The sequence below is a fragment of the Podarcis tiliguerta genome (assembly GCF_965153285.1).
Source record: "Podarcis tiliguerta genome assembly, chromosome: 5".
Taxonomy (NCBI): domain Eukaryota; kingdom Metazoa; phylum Chordata; class Lepidosauria; order Squamata; family Lacertidae; genus Podarcis; species Podarcis tiliguerta.
In genome coordinates, this window is record NC_139538.1 from 81,845,145 (window position 1) to 81,873,034 (window position 27,890).

The 27,890-nt window shown below is 44.9% G+C and overlaps 2 long non-coding RNA genes across 2 annotated transcripts in view; both read left to right on the forward strand.

Annotated features, from left to right (window-relative positions):
- Positions 1-8,821, forward strand: part of LOC310677556 — a 24,116-nt gene extending 15,295 nt beyond the window's left edge. Inside the window, exons 3-4 of the long non-coding RNA XR_014511272.1 lie at positions 4,830-4,898; positions 8,545-8,821. This is a non-coding gene — a long non-coding RNA (uncharacterized lncRNA). The remainder of the gene's footprint in view (positions 1-4,829; positions 4,899-8,544) is intronic.
- A 1,190-nt stretch (positions 8,822-10,011) lies between these two features.
- Positions 10,012-27,802, forward strand: LOC310677555. Its single transcript, XR_014511271.1, has 3 exons — positions 10,012-10,544; positions 23,142-23,255; positions 27,592-27,802. It is a non-coding gene; the product is annotated as an uncharacterized lncRNA (long non-coding RNA).
- The last annotated feature ends 88 nt before the right edge of the window (positions 27,803-27,890 follow it).

Below are 27,890 nucleotides of genomic sequence, written 5' to 3' on the forward strand. Positions count from 1 at the left end.
TGGCATGTGATCAAATCTCCCCCCCCCCAAAAAAATAGCAACAGTCTGGAAGCACCCTTAGATTGCAACTCTATATGCACTTACCTGGGAGTAAGCCTTATTGAAGTCAATGGGAATTTCTTCTGTATAGACACGTACACACCATTGGAAGGGGCTGCCTCTTCCCCACCTAAGTGGCACTCAGACGTTACCCTGACATGAAAGTGGGCAGGCTGTTTTGGGCTCATGGCTGCCGCTCTCTTGGCAGGTGTGTTCATGAAGGTCGTTGCTGGCTTTCCATGTTTGCGGCGCTGTTCATGCTAAGCATTCTCCATATGATCGTGCACTCGCATGACTGAGTAGAGTGATTTGATACAACAGTGTGAATTAACCCTAAGGCTGTGGAGAGAGAAAAATGGGATGCTGTTGTTGTCATCTGGAAAGACCATCAGATGCCATTTCTGAATTCTGTAGAGCTGAGGCCTATTTCTCATGAAGGTGATGTTCATGTGACGGTGTTGTACCAATGAAGATGGTGGCACAATTGATTCAATGCTCCCCTGCACATAGAAAGCTGGGAGAAGGATTCTGTTCTGTTCCGTTCCGTTCCTTTCTGTTCCGTTTTGTTCTGTTCTGTTCTCTTCTCTTCTCTTCTCTTCTCTTCTCTTCTCTTCTCTTCTCACCTTCTTCCTAACATAGTAGGGAATTGTTTGAAGCCTGAACAATGAACTTTCACTCTCCACTCCCCATATGCACCTTCCTGAAATCCACTCTGGAGGTTAATGGAAATCTCAGAATAGATAATTTTTTGGGGGGAGGGGTGTGAGAGCAGGAGGGGGGGAAAGTTCTGTTGCAGAAGCAGAAATCCTTGCACTGACAGAATGTGTTACCAGATGCTACATTGGCTACAACCCATTGATTGTCCACCAGCATTGGATATTCAAAGATATCTGCTGGACATAGAGGATCCAATTAACTGTTATAGTAAACGGTCATTGAAAGACACGTCCTCTTTCCATTTGTTTTATTGTCCTAAGCTAGTAACCATCATGAAACTACATGGTCGTGAATTCCATATGTTAATTCACAATAATTTCTTATTAGTTTTCAATTACAGTCCCATAATAGCCTCATTATAACAATACCAGGTTATAATACAATTATTAATACCAATCGTTCAAATATCAGATTACATAATTTAGATAAAGTGGCATGCTAGATTTGATGCTTTGATGCTTTCTGCGTTCCAAAATCTTATTAATTTCCATTACATTCTGGTCACAATAATAATCCCTTATACAACAACTGCAATATTAATAACTTCTGTTCTCGTTGACGCATTAAATGGTTTATAAAACTACAAGTGAGGAACTCAAATCATATCCTTGTTCTTCCTGTGTGGGGCAATTATTCTGTCCATGGTATTTCTTCCTGTCCTTATGTCTTTCTTTACCCTGGTTGGTGCTGTTATATGTCATGCCTTGGGTGGAGCTCATATCCCATTGTTGTTCCAGAAATTCTTCCATTTCTGCGTCCCGTGTTTCATTGCTTTGCAACTTTAACAACAGCTGCAAAAGTCACTCAAAATTCCATATGTTAATTCAGTGCTGTGTTGTGTAGAACCTCCTGTTGTCTGTCCTGAGCCACTGGCCAATCAGCTACATTAGATGAACTCTTGCCTATTATGATGAGAGAGGAAAAGGAAAAAAATTCTCCTCTTTCGACACCTTTCATATCCTCTATCATGCCTTCCTTCCTTGAACTATAAAGCAGTTTAATTCAGTTTAAAGGTGTTTCAGCTTCTTCTCATTGGGGAAGCTTCTCCAACCCCTTAATCATTTTCCCTGCCCTTTTCTACAACTTTTCTGGCTCTTTTATATCCTTTCCAAGACGAGATGGCCTGAACTATATGTCATGTACCAAATGTGGCTGCGCCATAGACTTAAATGCAGCACGACAATGCTTGCTCTATCCTCAGTCCCTTTCCTAATAATTCCTATCATTAACTTTCCTCCTTTCCTTGCTCCAACACAGTGGTTTTATATGTCCAGTGAGCTGTTTGCCACAACCAAAAATTTATCCTGGGGTAGTCATACCTCCCTATCTGCTCCCAACAGGCCACAGACCTCATACAAAAGCTCTTAAATAGTAAAAGGTACAAGGGGTGAGGAACTGCAGGCTCAGGGGTGAAATGTGGCCCTCCATACATCTCTATCTGGCCCTTGAGTATTTCCCAAAGCCACACCCCTCACTGGTCCTGCCTTGCAACCTTTCAGAGTATATCTGTCTGTCTAGAATGTTTCCTTGAGCTCTGATAATGGGCAACTGCACTATACAGTGGTGCCTCGCAAGACGAAAAGAATCCGTTCCGTGAGTCTCTTCGTCTAGCGGTTTTTTCGTCTTGCGAAGCAAGCCCATTAGCGGATTAGCGGATTAGCGCTATTAGCGGTTTAGCGGCTATTAGCGGCTATTAAAGGTTTAAGGGATTAGCGGATTAGCTGCTAAAAGGCTATTAGCAGCTTAGTGCCTTAGAAAAAGGGGGTGGGGAGCGAAACCCCCCCCCCCCCAGGAATCGCAAGACATTTTCGTCTTGCGAAGCAAACCCATAGCAAATTCGTCCTGCGAAGCACCTCCAAAACGGAAAACCCTTTCGTCTAGCGGGTTTTCCGTCTTGCGAGGCATTCGTCTTGCGGGGCACCACTATACTTTAAAGGCAGTACCATGCCACTTTAAACAATCATGGCACCCCCCAAGTAATCATGGGAAGTGAAGTTTGTTAAAAATGCTTAGAGGTGTTAGGATACCCTTTCCTCCTCACAGAGCTACAGTTCTCAGAGCTCCCTGAGAAGAGGCCTTGTATCTGTATCTGTATCTGTATCTGTATCTGTATTGTATCTGTATTGTATCTGTATCTGTATCTGTATCTGTATCTGTGTATCTGTGTATCTGTGTATCTGTGTATCTGTGTATCTGTGTATCTGTGTATCTGTGTATCTGTGTATCTGGATCTGGATCTGGATCTGGATCTGTATCTGTAATGCTGGCCCAAACCATTTATTGCAAAATGATGCCTGAGCTAGGAAGATTGTGGCCCCCTCTGCCCCTGTGGGCAGGATGGAGGTGGATTCACTGGTGCCCAATTGCAGTTACAGTAAAATCCTGGATTTCTCTCCAGATTTCTAATATTTGTAAACGACCACCCTGAGATCTAGTGATGAAGGGCGGAATATAAATCTAATAAAAATAACTAAATAGATAAATTCAATATTACACCTCATTGACATGCATTCTTAACAAGAATGGCTATGCTGGATTCTGCCCACCCACCCCCCAAATCCAATTTCTTCCTCTAATTCAGTAAGAAATTGGTTAGAGCAATAACATTTTGTCTGAGTGGCAACTCTAATTTTCAAATCGTTGTTAGTTTTCAAAACTTTTGAGGGGTATAAGGAAAGAAAGAAAGGACTTTCTAGCGGGGTTCTTTCTCTTTTTTGGTAAAAATAGGAGGTGCCTTGATAAAGGTGCCATGGGTGCCAGCACAAAATGGCTGTCATGGGCAGCAAAAAAGAGGAGGTCCCAGTACTCTGCACACACAAAAACCATGGGCTCTTTCCCCATCAAGCCTTTTCTGGTGCATTTTGATTTAATCCTACAAGGCACACTGGGCTTGACCCCAGGAGCTCCTGCTGCTGGTAGAAAGGGCTCTGCCATACACTTCTGTTCCACCGAAAGTGTCATCTCAAGCCGTTAGTTGTCGAAAAAGGGCTTCTGGCTATATTTTTATGCAGAAGGTATCTTTCACTTGAAGTAAATGCTAAGGCTCCAACGAGTGCACTCTCTCTTAATTGGTGCCACATAAAAGCTTTTTCATTTACTGTAAATTTGTTTCATGTACATAAAATGAAGTATGCCATTAACGTGGGCAAAGTACAGTACCTGGAGACTCAGCACATTTTATTTAGATTATTATGTGAATATTAAGACGTAATATTGTGTGCTCCTGTCATTCTCCCTGAAAGTTGTTTGATGATGGAGGGGGAGAAACAGAACCCAGGGTTAGGAAACAAATGAGCGGAGAATTGGCAGAACACGGGCATGAATTTATTGGATGCGGTGAAGGAGGGAAGGAAAGTGAGAGAGAGGGAGAAATGTGTTACAGGGCTCGGTTTGTTTAAATTAGAACATGCTTTATGCAATCAGCATAACCATGTTACAATTATCTATGAATGGTACTACTTCAGGCTGTGGGGGAGGGGAGAGAATCAGAATTGCACGTTTAGTGATTCCTCCACAAATCAAGATGCCCTACACATGAAAAAATAGCCAGAGCAAATTGTTCTCCTTAGTGTGCTACCGTTCTATGCCCTGGGACTGTTATTTGTTTTGCAGACCCTCCAAGTGTCCCTATTTTCTAGGGACAGCCCCAGATTTACAGAAAACTTCCCGGTTTCTGATTTGATCCCAGAATGTCCTGCTTTTCCTTAAAGGTAAAGGTAAAGGTACCCCTGCCCGTACGGGCCAGTCTTGACAGACTCTAGGGTTGTGCGCCCATCTCACTCAAGAGGCCGAGGGCCAGCGCTGTCCGGAGACACTTCCGGGTCACGTGGCCAGCGTGACATCGCTGCTCTGGCGAGCCAGAGCAGCACACGGAAACGCCGTTTACCTTCCCGCTAGTAAGCAGTCCCTATTTATCTACCTGCACCCGGGAGTGCTTTCGAACTGCTAGGTTGGCAGGCGCTGGGACTGAACAACGGGAGCGCACCCCGCTGCGGGGATTCGAACCGCCGACCTTTCGATCGGCAAGCCCTAGGCGCTGAGGCTTTTACCCACAGCGCCACCCGCGTCCTTAGGATGTCCCTATTTTCATCAGAGAAATGTTGGAGGGTATGGAGTTATGTGACCCCCCTCAAGCCAAGGAGGTAAGTAACTATACAACCTTTAGAAGACATCCAAAGGCATAGGGAAGTTTTTAGATGTTTAATGTTTTACTATGTTTTTGTGTATGTTGGAAGCCGCTGAGAGTGGCTGGGGCAACCCAGTCAGACGGGTGGGGTATAAATAATAAAATTATTCTGGTTATGATTATATGATGGAATAGGATGTCCCTAGTTTCATGGCAGAAGTGTTGGAGGGTATAGTTTTGTTGGGGGAGCATTCAAAGATACCAGTTCTCAACATGCAGCCACAAGCAATTTTCCTAATTAAACTGCTGGTTTTCGAAGTTGGCCAAAATGTGTTAGAAGCTGTGGAAGGAGACCTTTCAAATCCCCTGAAAAAGTACTCACCTGGCTGACATAATAAAGTCAAAAAAGCAGCAGGCTTATTACAAGGGACTGAAAAAGAAAATCAATGAATGCAGCGTAAGAGCATATTCTGTTCTATGAACTCACACGAGGAGAACATTCTTAGTGTCTGTCTGCTTCCCAAGTATTGAACCGTCTTCCTCCCAGACCTGACTAAGGTTGTGATTCTATACGGTGGGATTTGTGAATGTCAGGTGCACAGAATAAGTGTACCTGATCCCTGCAACCTGTGCTAAACCCATGCCGATTGCATGCTAAAGAGCGGGATAACAGAGGCAATAAATAAAATAATAATAATAAATGCCATTATTTGTGTTTTGCCTTTGGCAGCCTCAAAGTTGCTGAAGAGACACTCAGATTCTCTGTGTTGCTAACTGGCAACCTTAATCATGATGCGCTTTGACATTCTTTGTGATTTGGCATTCTTTGTGAGTGCATCAATAGGCTAACCAAGGTCATTTCCTAAGCTTTATCAATTATTCCTGATTGCTTTAATCCTGTAATTGCTGCAATGGGGAATGACAGCCAGCATACTATTCCCTCTGACTTAGGTCATTTCCACACACGAGGCTTAAATTGGCTTTGTTTTAAATAAGTTCCTAAAGCAAATGCAAAGACCACCGTTAGCTGGGATGCACATTTGATTTTTCTTCCAGGTTCTCACAGCATCACATGTGACACAAAAATCAATAAGGAATGCAGATGTGTTTCTCGGTGCAATGTATGAAAAAATCCTTAGCCACACTCCGGAATCTCTGTAAAGCACGTGAAGTACAGATTAGACAAGACATGAAGCTATTGCCAGATATGGCAACGCCATGCCAAATTCTCTTCCACACACCCTGACACAGTGTCACTTAATGAGCTCTTTGGTTCCATCACACCGTCCATTTCTCCAATCCATCCTTGCCCCAAAGCAGCCATTTATGGGCAGGGAAACATACAAGGTGCTGATGTTGAACAACCTTATGCCTGACATGAGAGAGGAGAGGACTTAACATGGTGATGTCATCTCAACGACGGCTCTGTTTCATGTGCAAGAAGCCATCATGCAAAAGGTAGCAGGGGGAAGGACCTTTTCAGAGAGAGAGAGAGACAGAGAAGAAGTAGAAGTTGGCAGCATAGGCCATAAGCTCAAGTCCCAGATTCGAGATCCAGCATCTCTAGGCAGGGCTAAGAAAGACCCTGGACACAATGTACAGAACGGAACTAAATGGGTCCATGAACTGACTCTGCATAGGACAGCTTCATATGCTCCTCAATCAGGGCTGGACCATACATGAGGCATGGTGAGGCAACTGCCTCAGGCAGCAGGGTCCCCAGAGGCAGCAGATCCTGATGTCAACCTTTCTTCTCCCCTTGTTCCTTGCCCCTTGTTCCCTGGTGGGGAGGGGGGAACCACCATTTTGGGGTTTGTCTCAGCTGCTAAAATGCAAAAGATGTCCTCAATACATCTTCAACGGCCTAACTTCTGCTGGCGAGAGAATGCCATTTTTCTGAAATCATGCTGATTCCTCCTTCTACAGAGTGCTGTGGAGCACACGCTGATCTTCACCAGCACAAGCTCCTTACTTGTTCATGCTCTGGAACTGACACAATGACCTCTTGATGTGCCAAAGTGGGGCTTCTGAAGGCCAGGCTCCAGCGACAGTCCTCCTATACCTCCATATTGGCGGAAGAACTTGCAGGCTGATTGGTGCCTTTTAGGCAGCATTGCAAGACCCATCAATAGACTGAGCACTGCGGCCACCTCCTCAGGCTAAGGAACCAGGCTGATTTATTTGCTGGGCTGAGCTCTTACCTGTCCCCACAGTAGCTGACACTTTGAAACCTGAATGGCTGCTTGCCTGGACTACGGTTCTTGCCTCTGGCCAATCTTCACCTTAACAGACCCTCCAAGTGTCCCTGTTTTCCAGGGACAGTCCTGGATTTACTGAAGCCATACCAGTTTCTGATTTGATCCCAGAATGTCCCGCTTTTCCTTAGGATGTCCCTGTTTTCATCGGTGAAATGTTGGAGGGTATGGCATCATAAGACCTCCAAGCCAAGGAGGTAAATACAACCTTTAGAAGACATCTGAAGGCAGCCCTGTATAGGGAAGTTGTTCAGTGTTTTATTATATTTATATATATGTTGTAAGCTACCCAGAGCAGCTGCCTCCTTCTTGAGAGATAAGCAATGACAAACCTAGACAGCATCTTAAAAAGCAGAGACATCACCTTGCCAACAAAGGTCCGTATAGTAAAAGCTATGGTTTTCCCAGTAGTGATGTATGGAAGTGAAAGCTGGACCATAAAGAAGGCTGATCACTGAAGAATGGATGCTTTTGAATTATGGTGCTGGAGGAGACTCTTGAGAGTCCCATGGACTGCAAGAAGAACAAACCTATCCATTCTGAGTGCTCACTGGAAGGACAGATCCTGAAGCTGAGGCTCCAATACTTTGGCCACCTCATGAGACGAGAAGACTCCCTGGAAAAGACCCTGATGTTGGGGAAAGATGGAGGGCACAAGGAGAAAGGGACGACAGAGGACGAGATGGTTGGACAGCATTCTCGAAGTTACCAGCATGAATTTGACCAAACTGCAGGAGGCAGTGGAAGACAGGAGTGCCTGGCGTGCTCTGTTCCATGGGTTCACCAAGAGTTGGACACGACTAAACGACTAAACAACAACAACACCCAGAGCAGCTGGGGCAACGCAGTCAGATGGGGGAGGGGTAATAAATAATAAAATTATTGTTACTATGTTTATGATGGAATAGGACACCCCTATTTTCACTGGAGAAATGTTGGGGGTGTGCCCTAATTGCCATTCTGACAACCGAACCATTGACTGTTTTCAATGACACCATATGAATCCAGCCTCCCACATGGCTGACAGCTTGCTTTCTCCTGACCTTGAGGGCCCTGATCCTGACATTACTAGAGAAGCCATTTTCCATGGGAAAACTCTGCTATCACAGTATCAAGTTCAGCCACGAATCCTAGAGTCAGTTCCTCTTTCAAAGCCTTCCTGCCATCTAAAAGCAGCCTGTCAAGCAGCATTTTCAGGCCATCCTTCCAAACTATTCTAGTCACAAGATAGGCTATTGTATGGAATTTTAGAGCAAAGTTTGCTAAGTAAGGGTTGTGTGGCCATGGAGATTTGTCGCTCTGGGACGTAGGTCAAAAGCTAATTTTAGTACTCTCAATGCTTCTCCTTATAGTAGCAAGGCAGCATATCAAAGAAGCTCTTTAGCTCCATGCTTGCATTGGTTACAGGGCTCGTTTTCATGATTCCTGAAATGCCTGGCCTTCATCCCAGCATGAAATTGAGCCTTATGCCACATCTCCAGTGTGTTACTCAAAAAAACAACACCAAAGAATGAAAAAGCCCTTCCTCTGCATTGTATTCATTTGCTTTAGCCAACTGAAAGCCCCCCACCCCCAGACAGAAACCAAGACGACACTACTGATTTACTGTAAATAGGTGCCACAGGCAATTTGCTGCACGGTATGGTTTTCTTGAGAGTGCTAGACCACATTTGAACAAAGACACCAAAAAAAAAAAAAATCAATGAGCCCCATTGCAGCCTAAATGCTTTGTTAGCCTTTTACTACAACATTACATATTACATGCAAATAATGGGAGAAATTTAATGCTACTAGCCTTGCCAGGCAATTTCTTCGGATCTTTAATATATATATATATATATATATATACAGATCTTGAACAGTAACATTTTTCTTTTTAGCGTGAAGTTGCTCAAGGTTCACTGGAGACTTTGAAATTGCTGCTTTCAGAAAAATAACAATGTAAAATGACATTATGATATATAGCACCTTCCTGTGGGCTTGAACCAGTGCAAGTGCCAGCTGCTAATGCCTCTGGGAATGAAGCAATCTCCAGGGCACCATTGTCCAATTGTCCTTCTAACTGTATCCTGTTTAATTAGTTGCAATTAATTTCAAGCAGCAGCCTCCTGGAACATCACATCAGGAAGCATTGGGAGTGGATATGTGGAAATGCTGGATATTCAAAATTACGAAGACTGGAGAGTGCGTGTGTTAAGAGGAGAGAAGTGAGCAAGCAGCAAAATGTTTTTGGCTTAACCAATCTGGAAGCGAATTATACAAAACTTCCTGAGCTAGATACTATGGAGTCACACACACACACACACACACACACAGACAAATAAGCAAACGAATAAGACACAATGCCACTAAATAAAAAAAAGAAATATTCTGTGTGTTTACTCAGAAGTAAGTCCTGCCTGTGCTGAAAAAACCAGGCCCATTAAATGGTCTGATTCACATGCCACCTTAAACCATAGTTAACTATGGTCTGAAGGTGAATTTGCAGTGTGCCGATGCAGAGGTCAAAACTGCAGGTGCTTTGCTCCTTTTCTGCAGTGGTTTCTACAGCATTATTGCAGCTGCACCGGTTGAATTACCCTCAAACCGCCTCTGCTCCTTTGCTCTTGCTGCTGTCGTGCTGCTAGGAGCTAAGCCATAGTGTGGCTTAGTTTCCTATCGAAACCTGAGCCCAAGGTTTGTTTCAGGAGGAAATTAGGCACATGTTTGAAATGTTGGATGAATAATCAGATACCAGCTTGCTCAGAGTCGAAGAAAGGGACTCAGGTCAGGCACACTCATGCTGCTGTGGTTTTGCACACTGAACCCCTGCATACTGCTGGTGGGAGATGGGGAAATGGGGGGGGGGGGAGAGATTTGGTGTGCAGCATTGGAGAGCAGCGACACTTTTGCACCACACCTTCAAGCAACAACAGTAGCCTTCCTGAACAGTGAGAACTTGTCATTTCAGCAGCAGTAACCTTTCACATCAACAGCCATTCTTAATTCACCCTTAGGGGTTCCCAGGGGTGGAGTGGGGGCATATTATTTGAACCAGAACTGTCTAGTTATGGCACTCCGTGTTCCCTGTTAAATTACAGTTGCTAACATGACTTCTTTGTGGGGAAGGTTTGGCTTGAGTTATAGCATCAACAAATCCACCATTTACACTCAATAAGACATTCTTGTTGGCAAACAGTATTAATTAAAGACATGCAGAGCCTTTAATTAAAACTCCCATGTTTTTGTGTTCTGTAGCTTTCAACAACAAAATGTCTAGCCTTTGTTATTGATTAAAATGAGCTCGCTTCTTTTCAAGATACGGAGAAAACCCACGTGACGAGTGGTCTATCACAGAACTGAGACTGAAAGCAGAAGAGGGGTTGTTTTTTCTCCAGAGTAACTTGCAGGTGATACAATTGTCTGTGGTATGTATGCTCATTCCAGTATTGGCAATCGTTTCTTGGCTTTATGGGTGTTTGCCATGCTCCTGAAAAGCCTGTTTGACAGGAGGCAAGAGAACATGGTGCATGTTTGTGTATCACAAGGCGTGAAGTCTTATTTTGGACACCTAAAAGCTACTGCATGCCTCCAGCCCAGAGAACATGTTTTTAAAATGTCTGATCCCTGTCACAAACAGAATTTCGCTTTGTGGCACCAAACGTCTGCTGTGGTTCTAATGGACTCCCCTAACCCAACCTGCTTGCCAACTGCCCTTCCCCACACCTGAACAAATTCCCGTCTCTCACTACTCACCCACCCCTTCACTTATCCCCTCATAGCTTGCCCCAAATCTCCCATTTTAAGGGAGCAGGGAGGTGCTCCTCAGAGCAGCTTGCTAAATTGCTCTGTGAAGTGCCTCTCCCCTCTGTTAAACCTTGCTGCAGCTGCATTTAACTGGAGCTGGCAGAGCCACCTATCAGCAGCCACATGAGCTGTAGCATGACGACAGTCTTACACTTTTATGTATACAGGAAGAAAGGCACTGGCCTGATTCACGTGCAACAAGAAACCATGGTTGGCTGCAGTATGAACAAACCATGGTTGGTCTTGGATTTACATACACTTCCCCGATTTTTCACGCCCATAAGGAGGAAACTTGAAACTTTTGAATGTGGTTTGAAACAAGCAGCAGTTGCTCATGACATCCTGGGCTTGTGGGGATTTTGCTTTGCCTAAACCAGGGGTCACTGACCTTTTTGTGCCAATGGGCATTTGGAATTTCCAAAAAGTGCTGTGGGTGCCAGCCACAAACAGGCTGCTGTGGGGGTGTGGCATAACACAAAATGGCCACCACATCTGAAGGAGTAGAAAAAGAGACAGTACTATGGAGGGGGAGAGGTTGCTGGTGTTCAAATAGGAAATGTTGTGATGTCCTGAATGTGCACACCAACTTTCATTCTGAAGTCTCAATGTTTAACGTCTTCAGGCGCAAGGAGAGCCCGGGCGATTTCAAACGTCTCCTCTCCGCAGATGCTGAAGAATATTGCCCTCTTCTTGGCGTCTTCTTCATCGGTGACCCCTTTGGCTTCTAGGAGGAAGGTGAAACGGGAGGCGTACGCTTCCCAGTCTCCAGATGCTGGGTTGAACGGCGAGAAGCTGCTGTTGGTTGCCATTCTGAGTTCCTTGTGTCCCGGAGCTGAAGCCTGGATACACGGTGCGAGGCAGCGGTGCGGCAGGTGGCGGTGCTGCGGTGCTGTGTGTGGCAGTCAGCTCAGCGGGATCCCACCTTCGTCGCCAGTGAAATATACTCAGAGTCGCAAAGTGATTTCATGCTCTTTATTCAGCTCATAGTGGTGAGGAGGAATGAATGAAAGTCCCCTCGAAGTATCTGCCTTATATACATTATTTACACAATGGGCTGCACATGATTGGCTAATTCCGGAATTCTACTGTAAGCCAATCAGGTTGTGGATTCACTTCTATCTGGAGTATGATTGGGTGGTTCCTGCCAACCAATCATACTGCTGCATTGTTCTAGGACCAATCAGACTGCTGCATTCTGAATCCTATTGTTCTAGGACCAATCAGACTGCTGCCTTTTGGATCCTATTGTTCTAGGACCAATCAGACTGCTGCAGTTTGGATCCTATTCAACTCAGTACATAACAATGTTCAAGGGAGATACTGTGCTACAAACAACAAGAGAATAAAAAGCCATCAGTTTGACTCAGCCAAACCAGAGTTCAGAATGTGAGAATGTCTTAAAGATGAAGTGGCCTTCAGTATTGGGCCATCCAGAATAAACACTTGTGGTAAGAGGCCGGTCTGTATAACTTGTCATTCACCTTTAAATCATAGGGGTTTGAGGGTGAAGAAATATTTGTTTGGGTTGCTTAAATAAAGAAATTCAAGATAATAATTTGACCTTTGAGGCTGGTCCATAATTCATTGCTTCCAAGACAGTCTATTTTTGTTTTGTTTTTCCCCCTGTTTTGTTTTTATTATACTGGTGCCATAAATGGTTATCTTCTCTCCACACAGTGTGACAGTAGTTTAATTCCTGATGCTATGAATCAGGGATGGAGCTGGGTCGATGACAGAGAGTTAGTGATTTACAATAGACCAGGCACTCTATAAAAACCTATGGCAAGGGGTTATGAGTTATCAAGATGTGCTGAGCTGGCATCCGTGGTCAGCAATATGCAGGGCGGTGGAATCTCGCCACTCATGGCTGCCCAGCATTCCATTACTGCCTGTTAGCCTCTTGAGCGAGAGCCAGCGAAGGACGGGCGATGGAGGGAGGAGTTCTCCGAAGGATCTGACGGCTGGAGAAATGGAGGGGGAACTTGTGAGGGAAACAAATGGCAAAACGGTCACGCTGTCAAGACCCGCCGCAGCTCATAAATCTAAAATGGGGAAATTGTATGTTCTGGAATATTAACAAAGCTGTTTGGACAACAGCAGCAGACTGAGGGGCTGAGAGAGATTCCCAATTATTATTTTTTCTGCAACGGCCACAGTCCCATGTTCCGGCAGGGGGTAAAGCTTAGTTTCTAGGAGGTTCCAGGTTTGTTCTCAAAATAGCCTTGGAGATGGGCCTTACCTTATATGCCCAGAGGCTTCTGGCACGGTTGCCAGGATCACGCCTTCCTCAGCATGCTGAATGTCTCTGAGCATCCGAGGCTACCCTGAAACAAACACCCATAAGTGCAACCTTGTGATGCCTTTCTTCATAAACTCAGAAGCTACCAGCGCAACAAGGGAGCAGCGATAGTGCCATTTCTGGAGTGGACTGTGGAATCCATTCTGCCCCCTAACCCACTTGCATGGTTTTGGTGGAGCAGAATGCAGTGCTTTTTCTTTCTTTCTTTCTAAAATAATGTTAAGGGGTACAGTGGTACCTCAGGTTACATACGCTTCAGGTTACAGACTCCGCTAACCCAGAAATAGTGCTTCAGGATGAGAACAGAAATCGGGCTCTGGTGGCGCGGCGGCAGCAGGAGGCCCCATTAGCTAAAGTGGTGCTTCAGGTTAAGAACAGTTTCAGGTTAAGAACGGACCTCCGGAATGAATTAAGTACTTAACCCGAGGTACCACTGTTCTCTCATTTTGACTCAAGAAAATCACCATTTTATAGTTCAAATCAAGAAAAATAAATACGGTAAATGGACAAAAGTACAAAGATTCACAAAATGTTTAGGGGTATGCATACCCCTGTGTCCCCCACCCCCCAAAAAGCACTGGCAGAATGTAAAAATTATATTCTCTACCAAAATGTTTTGGAACAGAACCAAGCAGTTCAGCCGATCCCTTTTGCTTTTGTTTCCTCAATGGCATGAACACACACCAACAAGAGACAGTTCCCCTGCAGCTCCAAAACAGTATACAGTGGTACCTCGGGTTAAGCACTTAATTTGTTCCGGAGGTCCGTTCTTAATCTGAAACTGTTCTTAACCTGAAGCACCACTTTAGCTAATGGGGCCTCCTGCTGCCGCCACACCGCCGGAGCCCGATTTCTGTTCTCATCCTGAAGCAAAGTTCTTAACCTGAAGCATTATTTCTGGGTTAGCGGAGTCTGTAACCTGAAGCGTATGTAACTTGAAGCGTATGTAACCTGAGGTACCACTGTATATACAACCAGGACATGGAATCCTGAGCTTCACACACTCTACATTCTGGAATCTGAAAAACAAAGCAATTGGAATAACAGTGCCTCTGTGTATGTTCAGTTTTCATATTTAAGTGAATGATTCAGCCAAGGATAAATACACAAGTCTAGTTCCTTTCAGCAGAAGAGATTTAGGGAAAATATCTGACTTAAACTTCTAAAGGAAACCAGTAGGACATAAGGTGTTCACATCCACTTTGTGGAGATTAGGCAACGAACATTTTGAAACAAGATTGCACAATGCGCCACTATGCACGTTTACCTGGGAATGAACCTGATTAAACAGCATGGGACACTTATGAAAAACATATATGTCGGATTTGGCTGCTCTTGTTGGAAGTTTCTTCCTCTTGTATTTTGAGGAGAAACAGCATGGGAAAAAAATATTACACAGTTTTATCTTTACAAGAAGCAACTAAAATTAATTATATAACAAGAAGCTGAGAGGGTCTGGGACTATCACTGTCGTCTCAAGCCTGTCTATAGATCTGAAAATTCCAATATAGCCATCAAATAATCCTGCTCATAAGAGGATACCTCTTAATTTCAAAGGGGTGTCTGGATCCCCACCCATGTGGTCCTTGAAGCAGGAGAGGTGCACTGAGTGGATGGGGCGAGAGGCTACGTCTCACTTCGCTGCCATGCTTGGGGGTGGGGAGTATAATCTAAACTAGATACATGTGAAAAGGATCTAGGAGTCTTGGTTGACCACAAACTTGACATGAGCCAACACGGCAGCTAAAAAAGCCAATGCAATTCTGGGCTGCATCAATAGGAGTATAGCATCTAGATCAAGGGAAGTAATAGTGCCACTGTATTCTGCTCTGCTCAGACCTCACCTGGAGTACTGTGTCCAGTTCTGGGCACCACAGTTCAAGAAGGACACTGACAAACTGGAACGTGTCCAGAGGAGGGCAACCAAAATGGTCAAAGGCCTGGAAACGATGCCTTATGAGGAACGGCTAAGGGAGCTGGGCATGTTTAGCTTGGAGAAGAGGAGGTTAAGGGGTGATATGATAGCCATGTTCAAATATATAAAAGGATTTCACATAGAGGAGGGAGAAAGGTTGTTTTCTGCTGCTCCAGAGAAGCGGACACGGAGCAATGGATCCAAACTACAAGAAAGAAGATTCCACCTAAACATTAGGAAGAACTTCCTGACAGTAAGAGCTGTTTGACAGTGGAATTTGCTGCCAAGGAGTGTGGTGGAGTCTCCTTCTTTGGAGGTCTTTAAGCAGAGGCTTGACAACCATATGTCAGGAGTGCTCTGATGGTGTTTCCTGCTTGGCAGGGGGTTGGACTCAATGGCCCTTGTGGTCTCTTCCAACTCTATGATTCTATGAAACTAGGCCTTGATTTATTTCATGGATAGAAAAATCCCATGTAAACTTGTTTCAGGGAGCTTCAGTTTATGGCTCGACTTCCGTCTTCTTTTGCTTCCTTTCTTCTTAGTGGGGTTGTCTCAATGACTGTAATGTCTTTTGAAGGGACAAATTGGTGAGCCCAACTATTAGCTGGGTGACATCAAAGAACATTAATCTTTTGTTCTCTAGCAAGGCCAATACCACATTAGTGCATTTCACCCAGTCATTATTAAGCCTGTAGCCCAAGGGTGTAATAAATGTTTTATGGCATGCAAACCAAGGTAATGGAATGCAAATTCCACAATATATCCTTACATTTATTTTCTAATAGAATAAATGATGACGTATTCTCTCCAAGAAAAAAGGCCCAAATGAGAGGACTAGCTCAGAAATTCGGAAGGGGCTTAAATACAGACTGTCCCTGTCCCCATTTAAGGGTGGCAGGAAAACAGAGGGTGCAATCCTGTGCCTCGTTAGGGTGCGTGAATCCCATTGGCTTCAAGTAGCTCTGCTCTGTGCAAGCTGCCTACTAATTTGCATTTTGGAAAACCATTTATGCTTTTAAGTGCATCTGTTTCCCTCTAGCTCTGTAATGTAAACATCCTGGATATATATGCCTGTGTGAATACTGGAATCTTACATTTTAATTTCTAATTACATTTCTCCCTCTCATTTGCTCTGTAATGTATGGGAAGCATTAGTGGGAAGCATAGTTTTAATACAGGCCAAGGAGAGGATTTGTGCCATCAGAACTTGTCACGATACAGTGGTACCTCAGGTTACATATGCTTCAGGTTACATATGCTTCAGGTTACAGACTCCGCTAACCCAGAAATAGTGCTTCAGGTTAAGAACTTTGCTTCAGGATGAGAACAGAAATCGGGCTCTGGTGGCGCGGCGGCAGCAGGAGGCCCCATTAGCTAAAGTGGTGCTTCAGGTTAAGAACAGTTTCAGGTTAAGTACGGGCCTCCAGAACGAATTAAGTACTTAACCCGAGGTACCACTGTACTAGGGATGCGGTTGGCACTGTGGGTTAAACCACAGAGCCTAGGACTTGCTGATCAGAAGGTCGGCGGTTCGAATCCCCATGACGGGGTGAGCTCCCATTGCTCGGTCCCTGCTCCTGCCACCCGTTAACAGTTCGAAAGCATGTCAAAATGCAAGTAGATAAATAGGTACCGCTCCTGCGGGAAGGTAAACAGCGTTTCCATGCGCTGCTCAGGTTCGCCAGAAGCGGCTTAGTCATGCTGGCCACATGACCTGGAAGCTGTTCGCCGGCTCCCTCGGCCAATAAAGCAAGATGAGCGCCGCAACCCCAGTGTCGGCCACGACTGGACCTAATGGTCAGGGGTCATTTTACTTTACCTTTACCACTGTACTAGGAGAGGCCTTTTCAAATGCAACACATTTTACATTTCCCCACCCACCTTTGAAGATGGGTGCGCAGGGGTCAAACAGGTGAAGACACATGCTGCTGTCCTCCCTCGGAGCAAGGCAGCAAGAGGGTGGAAGAGGCAGCAGACAGCCTGGTCAGGTGGGTGGCCACTGGCTATAGCTGGAGTAGGAAGGCTGGCTGACGGGCAGGCAGGCATGTGTGTAATAATGAGGCAAGCAAATTTCCTGCCCTGCTGCCAGTTCACAAGTTCCCTGCGCCCGAGACAATTGCTCCCAGTACATTTCCAAGCACAATTCAAAGTGCTTCAGCCCTGTATACCTGAAGAAGCATCTCCGCCCCCATCGTTCATCCCAGACACTGAGATCCAACACCAAAGACCTTCTGGATGTTCCCTCACCACAATAAGTGAAGTTGCAGGGAACCAGGCAGAGGGCCTTCTCGGTAGTGGTGCCCACTGTGTGGGAAGCCGTCCCAGCAGATTTCAAGGAGATGAGTCACTATACAACCTTTAGAAGACATTTAAAGGCAGCCTTGTATAGGGAAGCCTTTTAATATATAATGTTTCGTTATGTTTTTATGTGTGTTAAAAGATGTCCAGAGCGGCTGAGGTAACCCAGTCAGATGGGCGGGGTACAAATATGATGATGATTACGATTAGTATTAGTATTGCCTCAGATTGACTCGTTATATTGAACGTCTTGCCTGATAAGACATTTGTGCCATTTTGGTCGGTACTAACTGAGGTTTATGGAGGGCTTCCTCCCTGCTTTTGGAGCAACACTTTGCTTTTATACATAGAATTGTGACCTGAATGCGCACACTAAATTTCACTCCAGTGTTTCCCTCTTCAGAGTAGGCATCGCCGTATCATCAGACTTATATATGAATAGCTAACTCATGCTCTTGAGTTATGATACGTTGCCAAAAGGCATTAGCACATTCAGAGGGAATGGAACTCCTAGGTTTGCAAAGACAGAAAAAGGTTTTAGGGGGGAAACAACGGGGGCGGGGAGTGAAGAATCTCCCCAACACAGTCCAATAAGGACTGAACATGCTGTTGTGAGAGATGGAAAATGGCAAAGGAGGGGGAATGGAATGAAGTATGCTGGAAAAGGGCTTCCTAGGTTAGCTGGAACATCAAAAACAAGCGCTTCCATACGTAACTTTTAGTTGCAGCTCCCACTTGATGCAATGTGTGTAGTGACTTTTCCTCTACCCCTTGAAATGTGGAGTCCGTTGATCTAGTATTTTATTCTAGGACAGAATATTGTCTTGAGCTTGTATACAGTATAAAATTTCATTCTGGTATCTCAGTTTTAAGGTGCAGTAGGTACACTGCAAGCCAACATACATAACTGCAAACAGAGTGCCTATCAGGTAAGGTAAACTTCACTTCACTGACAATTAATATATTTCCTCCTTCCCCTGGGATAGGGGAATACAAAATGCATAAAGCAAATGCCACCAAAATACCCTAATATTGCTAACTTGTCAGCTGCAGCTGTTGGGAGTTCTAGTGCATTTCATTGCAAGTTGTCTGGATTAGTCTTTGGGACTCGAGTAAGTCATTTTATCGGTCCCTAAGAAATGGTTTCATTTTATCCTTACCTTGTTTCCTGATGATGTTCAGTGCTTTTGATGTGGCCTAATAGAGTTCCATGTTCATTCATTCCTGTGCTTCTCTGAGAGAAATGCAGTCACCAAGAGAATAAATTGTGTTATAGTACAGCATCCAAGTTGATCCTTGGGAGTGATAAGTGAGTTCTAAAGCAGCGAGGGCAGTCAGAGTTAATAAAGGGGGAATGGATGGGCAAAGTTTCTGAGCCGCTCTGGCTTATGGAGCTCTGCCTCGCTTGAATCCCAGTAAGTGGCAGTAACACAACAAGATCACACAGATGCTCAGCAGGAGAACATTTCACCGCTCCTTTTCGCAAAACCCACGAGTACAGAAAAGGTTCATAGGCGAAGGTATTGGAAGTGTTGTGATGCAACTCAGCTTGGACAGGAGACTGAGATGTCTGCCTGGGAAAGGGTAGAGAGAGAGAGGAACCTCCAAGTTTCCTAGACTATCCTTATTGACTGGCCAACAACATCCGGCAACAGCTTCTCAAGATGATTGAGAGGGCCCAACCAGTGGCGGAGGAAGGGGGCAGGGGGGCGGTCCACCCCGGGTGCCATCTCTGAGGGGGGTGACAAGAAGGCACCCCACAGGGTGCGGCAGTGGCGCAAGCGGCCACCATCGTGCCCCTGCTGCATGCGGACGATCCCTCCGCCGCCACAGCCACGAGCAGAGGATCTCACTGCTGTGCATACGGGGCTCAAGCGGCACCGTCGGCAAACCACCCTGCAGCGCATGCACCACGCCGCTACACACTGTGCTTGCACATGTGCCGCTGGGCAGTTTGCCCCACCCCCCAGGTGCTGGCTAGCCTTCCTTTGCCCCTGGGCCCAACACGATGTCCTCACATAATGCACATGATGTTGCGCAACATCCTGACACCACACATATGACGTAGTGAGGAGCCAGGGGGTGGAGCCAAAGCCCTTCTGAACATTGAGAGGGCATTGCCCCCTAAAAAAAAGGGGGGGGGAAGTGTCTCAGCCTCCCAGTGCTTTTTTCTGGGGGTATGTATACCCTAAACATTTAGTGAATCTTTGTACTTTTCTCCATTTACTGCATTTATTTTTCCTGATTTGAACTATAAAATGGTGATTTTTCTTGAGTCAAAATGAGAGTACCCCTACACAATTTTTTTAGGGGAACAAAAGCACTGCTGACACTTATTGCTGTTGCATCCTCAGCATAGGATAGGAGCATACCCTAAAATTATTTGCTTCATTTAAAATGTGAGTAGGTTTTCTCTGAGAGCAGTTTATACACCAATATTTTAATTAAGGTTTCTAAAATTATTTAGTTGAGTGTGCCAGCTACTAGATCCTATGGAAGCAGCTTGTTCTCAGTCCAATGGTAAAGAGTGCATGCAATTAAAAACAAGCATGCTCGTTATCATTAGATGATTGTAGGAAGCTTCAGGTATACAACTAATAGACAGGCAGCCATACAGACGACATTTTAAAGATTAGGGCCTAACCCCCAAATTCACTGTAGTTTCTCAGTATTAATGCTTTAAGTATTTGGCTGGAAGGCCCAAAACTTTTATTAACTACAGTGCTAAAAGCTATCATGAAAAAAAATCAATTAACACCTGGCGTTTTATTTCAAAATCGAACAATTAAAACAGTCTTTGGCATGATGTAACCACTCACTGTCTCAGTAGAGGATTTACTGAATATCTGATATGGGGTGATGGCCTTTGAAGCCAGCTGTTAAAAAGCACTTAAATTTACTGCCCGCTTTTAAAAGATTTTTTAAAAATAATTGTTGTAAGACATGATGCTAAGTTAGCAGTTATAAACCCGCCCTTCATATAAATTAATTCACGATGGCATCTACTTCGCCGTGAAAGTCAAGGCAGCTATTTGGGGGAAGAAGGTTTCAGTTTTGCTGTAAATTAAAAAGTGCTTAATATACCAAAAGGAATATTTGCGTCACCTTGCGCTTTGAGGGAAGAAGGAAAGTTTATATGGGAGCGAGGAATCCATCTTGACAAGATGTTGCAATGAATTCCCTGGCCTCCAGTCTAACAGCGTAGCTCCTGTTTAGGGCTCCAGCCAGTCTGGGATAGGAACCTTGGGGTGGTGGGTTTGGCATATTCCCTTCCTTTGCTTTATTGTGCTCTATATTGCAAAAGGCTCCGGGCTGGAGCTGGCAGCCAGTTCTCAGCATGGGAGTTGCATTGGCATAGAACTGGTGTGTGGAGTTTAGTGAGGGGAGAGAGGACTTTAAACCTCCCTGTACATGTTCCCCCACCCCAAACTATCACTTCCAAGAGCAGCATCCCAGTACCCCCCCACACACACATTTCCATCTTTCTCCCCCTTTTTCAAGGGACACTCAGGGCCTATCAGGGAGTGGCCAGGAAAGCATTTCTCAAGTCCAGATCCTCAAGTTCAAAGGGAGCCTCAAGTTTAGACACTTGTTAATTTGATCAAAGAATCATAGAATTGTAGAGTTGGAAGGGACCCTAAGGATCATCTAGTCCAACACCCTGCAATGCAGGAATATGCAGCTGTCGCATGCAGGGATCAAACCTGCAGCCTTGGTGTTATCAACACCGTGCTTTAACCAATGGAGCCAGCATCCCTATGGTGAGTTGGGGGGGGGATTATGTACTTTGGGCCAAAATGTGACTGTCTCACAGTTTAGAACTGTAAAGTGAAGCAAATGAGAATGGGATTGGGTAAAATACAATTTATTTTGTTGTTGACCGATATGGATTTAGGGTGGTTCTAAACACTGGGACGCGGGTGGCGCTGTGGGTTAAAGCCTAGGACTTGCCGATCAGAAGGTCGGTGGTTTGAATCCCCATGACGGGGTGAGCTCCCGTTGCTCGGTCCCTGCTCCTGCCAACTTAGCAGTTCAAAAGTACGTCAAAGTGCAAGTAGATAAATAGATACCACTCTGGCGGGAAGGTAAATGGTGTTTCCGTGCGCTGCTCTGATTCTCCAGAAGCGGCTTAGTCATGCTGGCCACATGACCCGGAAGTTGTACACCGGCTCCCTCAGCCAATAAAGCGAGATGAGCGCCGCAACCCCAGAGTCGGCCACGAGTAGAGCTAATGGTCAGGGGTCCCTTTACCCTTTACCTTAAACACAGGCGGAAAAAGTCAGAAATTAGATCATTTAAAATAATAATAATAATAATAATAGTAATATATTAACCCGAGGTACCACTGTACCTGACTTTTAGAAGACATTGGAAGGCAGCTCTGTTTAGGGAAGTTTTTAATGTTTGATGTTTTATTGTGTTTTTAACATTATATTGGGAGTCACCCAGAGTGGGCCGGATATAAACTACCGTATTTTTCACTCTATAACACGCACCAGACCATAACACGCACGTAGTTTTTAGAGGAGGAAAACAAGAAAAAAAATATTCTAAACAAAAGAGTGGATATATGATTTTTGTGGTTCATGCTGTGGCCACAGACATGTGATCTGACAGTGAGTTTGGAGTAGCCCAATGCAAAAATCCTGAGGATCCATGTGGATCCATGCTTTGTAACCACGGAGGAGGGAAGGAAGGGGAACCATGGATCCTCTGCTCACGACTGCAGCAGATCCCCCCCGCCACCCGCAGGCATTCGCTCCATAACATGCACAGACATTTCCCCTTACTTTCTAGGAGGAAAAAAGTGAGTGTTATGGTGCAAAAAATATGGTAACTAACTAACTAACTAACTAACTAACTAACTAACTAACTAACTGACTGACTGACTAACATTGTTATTGTTATTTGGACCTGCAGTGGGGGAGGGGGCTTGCACCCATTTCCTCCTACTGGGTGTAACAGTGAGCTCATGGGAGGAGAGGAGGAAGAAAAATAGCAGTGGGAGCTTTGCTAAAAAGGGGTCAGTAAAATGTAAAACTAGTTTTTAAAGAGCTGGGGAGAGAGTAGAATGGGAGGGTGAAGGGCTGGAGCCCCCCCATAACATTTCTTAATTATACAGTGGTACCTCTGGTTATAGATGCTTCAGGTTACAGACTCTGCTAACCCAGATATTATACCTCGGGTTAAGAACTTTGCTTCAGGATGAGAACAGAAATCGTGTTCTGGCAGCGCGGCAGCAGCAGGAGGCCTCATTAGCTAAAGTGGTGCTTTAGGTTAAGAACATTTTCAGGTTAAGAACGGACCTCCAGAACGAATTAAGTACTTAACCTGAGGTACCACTGTACAGAACATTTGAGTGTCCTTTGCACTTCCTGTAGAATTATCTCAATTTATTGTTGCAACAACCCAGCCAGGTAGGCCACTAATACGAACTTGATAATACAGGTGGAGAGGGCAGACTAAAATGAGAGGCGATGAGTTGCTGAAAGCCACCTACTGAGCTCATGTGAGTGGAGACACTTGAATCACGAACTTCCCAGCCCAGTTTCTTAGCCGCTATACTTCACTAGACAACTTGTTAAATGTCAGGAGCCTTTAACTAGCATGTGTGCAAAAAGAGATTTTTGGGTTTGCTTCATCAACTGTGAAATTTAAATGTAATCACCCTGAAAAATCCCTTTGCTTTATTTGTATTTTCTGCAGGGCGCTTGCACTTGCAAACACGGAGTATATTAATCATGGCTTCATCAGCTCGTTCCAGTGACGGCCAGCATTAACCTTTGCTAAGTGATCAGTTGAACGTGCTTGCCTTCCCAGGTGCCAAAGCCACGATCACATTTACTTTGAGGGTCTTTCCTTAGGTTCAGCGAGAAAGGAATCTTTCGTCTCCTTCTGCACCCCTGATTACAATGAGATTTTATCAGTATTCACCCATGGGGATGGGGGAAGAGGAAGAGGAGAAGGGGGAAAAACCTGAAGATACAAGATTGAATCTGTTTTGAGTCAGGATCCAAAGGACTGTGGATTGAGTTGGTTATGGTGGACCATGGTTTTCATGTATCCTAACAATGGCTCAACCCTCATCCTAGTAGCCAATGTCTGCTGCCTTGGCCTGACTAGAGGTTCCCATGTCAGCCTTGACTCTTTGCCTGTGCGATGGGTGACTGCTGTCACCCACTGCCACTACTGCTGATGCCCTGGCTGTAACCCCTTTTGTGACCCTCTGATGAGGACATACCTACTTTGTCATCATACCGTATTGGCCTGAATATAAGCCTCACTTCCCCCCCAAATTCCACCCGTGAAAAGTTAAAGTGCGGCTTATATTTGCGACCTTACAAAAATTGGCTTTTATGATATTGCTGCTGAAACAGACATACGATAAAACAGAAGGGGTGAGTGCCTGTGGAATTTTAAGGGAGCGGATTATATTTGGGGATGGTCTTTTCCCCCTCCCCCTCCCCCCCAAATTTTTAAGTTGTGGCTTATATTTGGGGGCGGCTTATATTCGGGCCAATACAGTAGGTGGTTGATTTCATCTCTGCTACACTGCTCAAGGAGCCTTCAGGACGGGGTTGCTGCCATGGGCCTTATGTGTCTGTTTCTTTCAATGAACTGAGAATTGTGAAAGGCTTTGAGTCATGGGGGTGGCGAGAGTATGTGAATGAATTTGGCAGTGCTTGGTTTCTTATTTTGTTGCTGGTGGTCTATTTCAGAGTTGACTTCCCTGCCTTTCTGCCTGATGATGATGATTAACTGAATTTATAAACCTTCCTATACCCGGAGGTCTCAAAATATAAAACCACAAAGCATATAATCAAAATTTAAAACAACACAATAAGCCCCCCCCCCCAAGCCTGCCCCCCAAGCTGGATGGCTTTCTGGACTCAGACACGAGTTTGCAGTTGAGGTGTTCAAGCCCATTGAAGAGTGTTGCAGTTAAGGTGCTTTTAGACACATGTAGAATCATAGAATCATAGAGTTGGAAGAGACCACAAGGGCCATCGTGTCCAACTCCCTGCCAAGCAGGAAACACCATCAGAGCACTCCTGACATATGGTTGTCAAGCCTCTGCTTAAAGACCTCCAAAGAAGGAGACTCCACCACACTCCTTGGCAGCAAATTCCACTGTCAAACAGTTCTTACTGTCAGGAAGTTCTTCCTAATGTTTAGGTGGAATCTTCTTTCTTGTAGTTTGGATCCATTGCTCCGTGTCTGCTTCTCTGGAGCAGCAGAAAACAACCTTTCTCCCTCCTCTATGTGACATCCTTTTATATATTTGAACATGGCTATCATATCACCCCTTAACCTCCTCTTCTCCAGGCTAAACATGTCCAGCTCCCTTAGCCGTTCCTCATAAGGCATCATTTCCAGGCCTTTGACCATTTTGGTTGCCCTCCTCTGGACATGTTCCAGTTTGTCAGTGTCCTTCTTGAACTGTGGTGCCCAGAACTGGACACAGTACTCCAGGTGAGGTCTGACCAGAGCAGAATACAGTGGCACTATTACTTCCCTTGATCTAGATGCTATACTCCTATTGATGCAGCCCAGAATTGCATTGGCTTTTTTAGCTGCCGCATCACACTGTTGGCTCATGTCAAGTTTGTGGTCAGCCAAGACTCCTAGATCCTTTTCACATGTACTGCTCTCAAGCCAGGTGTCACCCACCCATCCGTAATGTGTATTACGGATTCATCCTGATTTGTTTGTGGGGAGGTTAGATGACATTGCATTAGAGCAAGTATTATCCCATAAAAAGCCTACCTTTTTGGAAGTAGCCTTGTTGTGCAAGAACTCCCAGTCAACTATGGCGCCATCTGTCCTCCACATTCAAAGCAGAACTGTACCACTTTTTAAACAATTGTGACTTTCCCCAAATAATCCTGGGAAATGTTGTTTGTTAAGGGTGCTAGGAGGTGCCTTTTCCCCTTGCAGAGTTACAGTTCACAGAGTTCCGTGGGAAAAAGAGGGATAGCTGTTAAACCACTGTGAGAATTCTAGCTCTGTGTGGGAAATAAAGGTCTCCTAGCAACTCAGAACCTTTAACAAACTACCCTTCCCAGGCGTATTTGAGGGAAGCTGTGACTGTTTCAAGTGGTATATTGCTCTAAGTGTCTAACAGAATTCATTTGATTTTTCTTCCACCTCCAAATCCCTTCGTTTCCTGTCTGTAAAACTGAGGCAGTCTTCCTGCAAATATTCAAATATGTGCAAATGTTAATTGTTTAACCTTTGAAGCCCTAAATGGCTTCAGCCCTGTATACCGGAGGTCTAGCTCCGAGGGCCTTCTGGTGGTTCCCTCATTGTGAAAAGTGAAATTATATGGAACCAGGCAGAGAGCCTTCTCGGTAGTGGTGCCCGCCCTGTGGAACACCCTCCCATCAGATGTCAAGGAGATAAGAAACTATCTGACTTTTAGAAGACATCTGAAGGCAACCCTGTTTAGGGAAGTTTTTAATATTTGATGTTTTTGTGTTTTTAATATTCTATTGAGAGCTGCCCAGAGTGGCTGGGGAGGCCCAGCCAGATGGGTGGGGTATAAGTAATAAATTATTATTATTATTATTATTATTATTATTATTCCATGCTAACCCTCTTGTAGTTTTGTCTTAGCACTCATGGAATTGTCCACCCATGGACCATCATGGTCAATAAAAACATTTGTTTTGTTTCTACAGCAGGCAAGAAATGCTTTTAATATATTTGAAAAGCTAGAAATGCTCTAATTTTGTGTGTTTGTTTGTGAGGGTATGTATGAAAGCACAATTACACCTGACATTGTTAATTCCTGCTACCCCTCTCCCTTGCTTTTCTGCAATTTGGATCTTTGATTATGGTCTAAAATGCTCTGTGCCACAAAATAGAGGGCTCGATTAAGCTGTGCCTTACCAGCTGTAATGAAGTAATTTAAAGTAAGAGAGATAATATGTTGCATCAACCCCCGCCCTATTAATACAGGCCAGATAAGTAGGCACACCTCTGAAGGCATCCATTTATCTAGAATGATAATGCTGTCATGCTCTTATTGTGCTCTGGCACAGCTCAAAAGCATTCTTGAAAATGCTTCACAAATGACACGCGGCAGATAAAAAAATGTTGATACACTGGCATAGGGAAAAAAGAAAATTAGGTTCCGTGATATTGTTTACTGGTTCAACTTACTTTTGTGTAGATGTCTGATGCATGCAAGTCATAGAGATAGACCAAACTGTTCATCAGGCAGAACGCCATGATTCTGCAGCCGTTACAGCTCCTTTGGGACACAACTAATAGCCAAGAAACCTAGGCAGGCACTCAAGGCACCACCATTTATAAGGCACATCGAATGCCACTTCTGGTTGCTTTGCTCGAAGCTTTCAGCCCTTGGGAATGCTAGTATGAACATCTAATCTTGAGATGAGGGGTGGTGCCTCATAGGTCATGGGACTGAATCTTCCAGTTTCCAAAGAGAAGCCAAGCAGAGCCTGAGGGGAGCAGAGCCTCAGCTATTCCTTCTGGGACAGGGTGTAGCTCGATGAACATGAGAGCAGAGCGCCTTCCCCCAGAGTCCCTGAAAATGGAGGCTTGAATCCTGAAATCCTGAAAGACAGATCCTGATATCGAAACACCTGTCAGGGGGTGGACTGTCCATGACAGTCAGATTATGCTTCGGGAGGCTTTGGGCTGAAAGAAGGGATGGGGAACCTCAGATCTGGAGGTCAACTGTAGACACTTGTATTACTCTTGGGATTTTCTGAGGCCACACCTCCCCTGGTCCAGTCATTTTGCCTGGCTGGAAACTTTAATTGCCCAGCACGTACAAAAACTTAATAAAACATTAAACATTTATAATGTCCCTATACCGGGCTCCCTTCAGATGTCTTATAAAGGTTGTATAGTTTCCTATCTCCTTGACATCTGATGGGAGGGTGTTCCACAGGGTTGGTGCCACTACCAAGAAGGCCCTTTGCCTGCTTCCCCGTAACCTAACTTCTCACAATGAGGGAACCGCCAGAAGGCCCTCAGAGCTGGACCTCAGTGTCTGGGCTGGACGATGGGGGTGGAGATGCTCCTTCAGGTATACAGGGCTGAGACCGTTTAGGGCTTTAAAGGTCACCACTAACACTTTGACCTGTGCTCGGAAACATACTGAGAGCCCATGTTGTTCTTACAGGACCAGTGTTATATGATCCTTGCTGAAGAGGTGTATGTGTGGAAACGCTTGTGCCTCGACTGTATCCTACAGTACGAAGATAAGTGTTGCATTCCTTGTTCCGATCACACCTGGCATATGGCTCCTGGAAGGCTGCTTGTGTGGCAATGTGGCCCTTTGGGCTCAAAACAGCTCTTCTTGAAAAGCACCATATAAAAGCGACTGTACAGAATGTCTTCAATTAGGTCTCATAACTAACCTTACGTATATGCTACCGAATCCTTAAAATGCTGGAGATTTATTCTGAGCTGGGTTCTTTA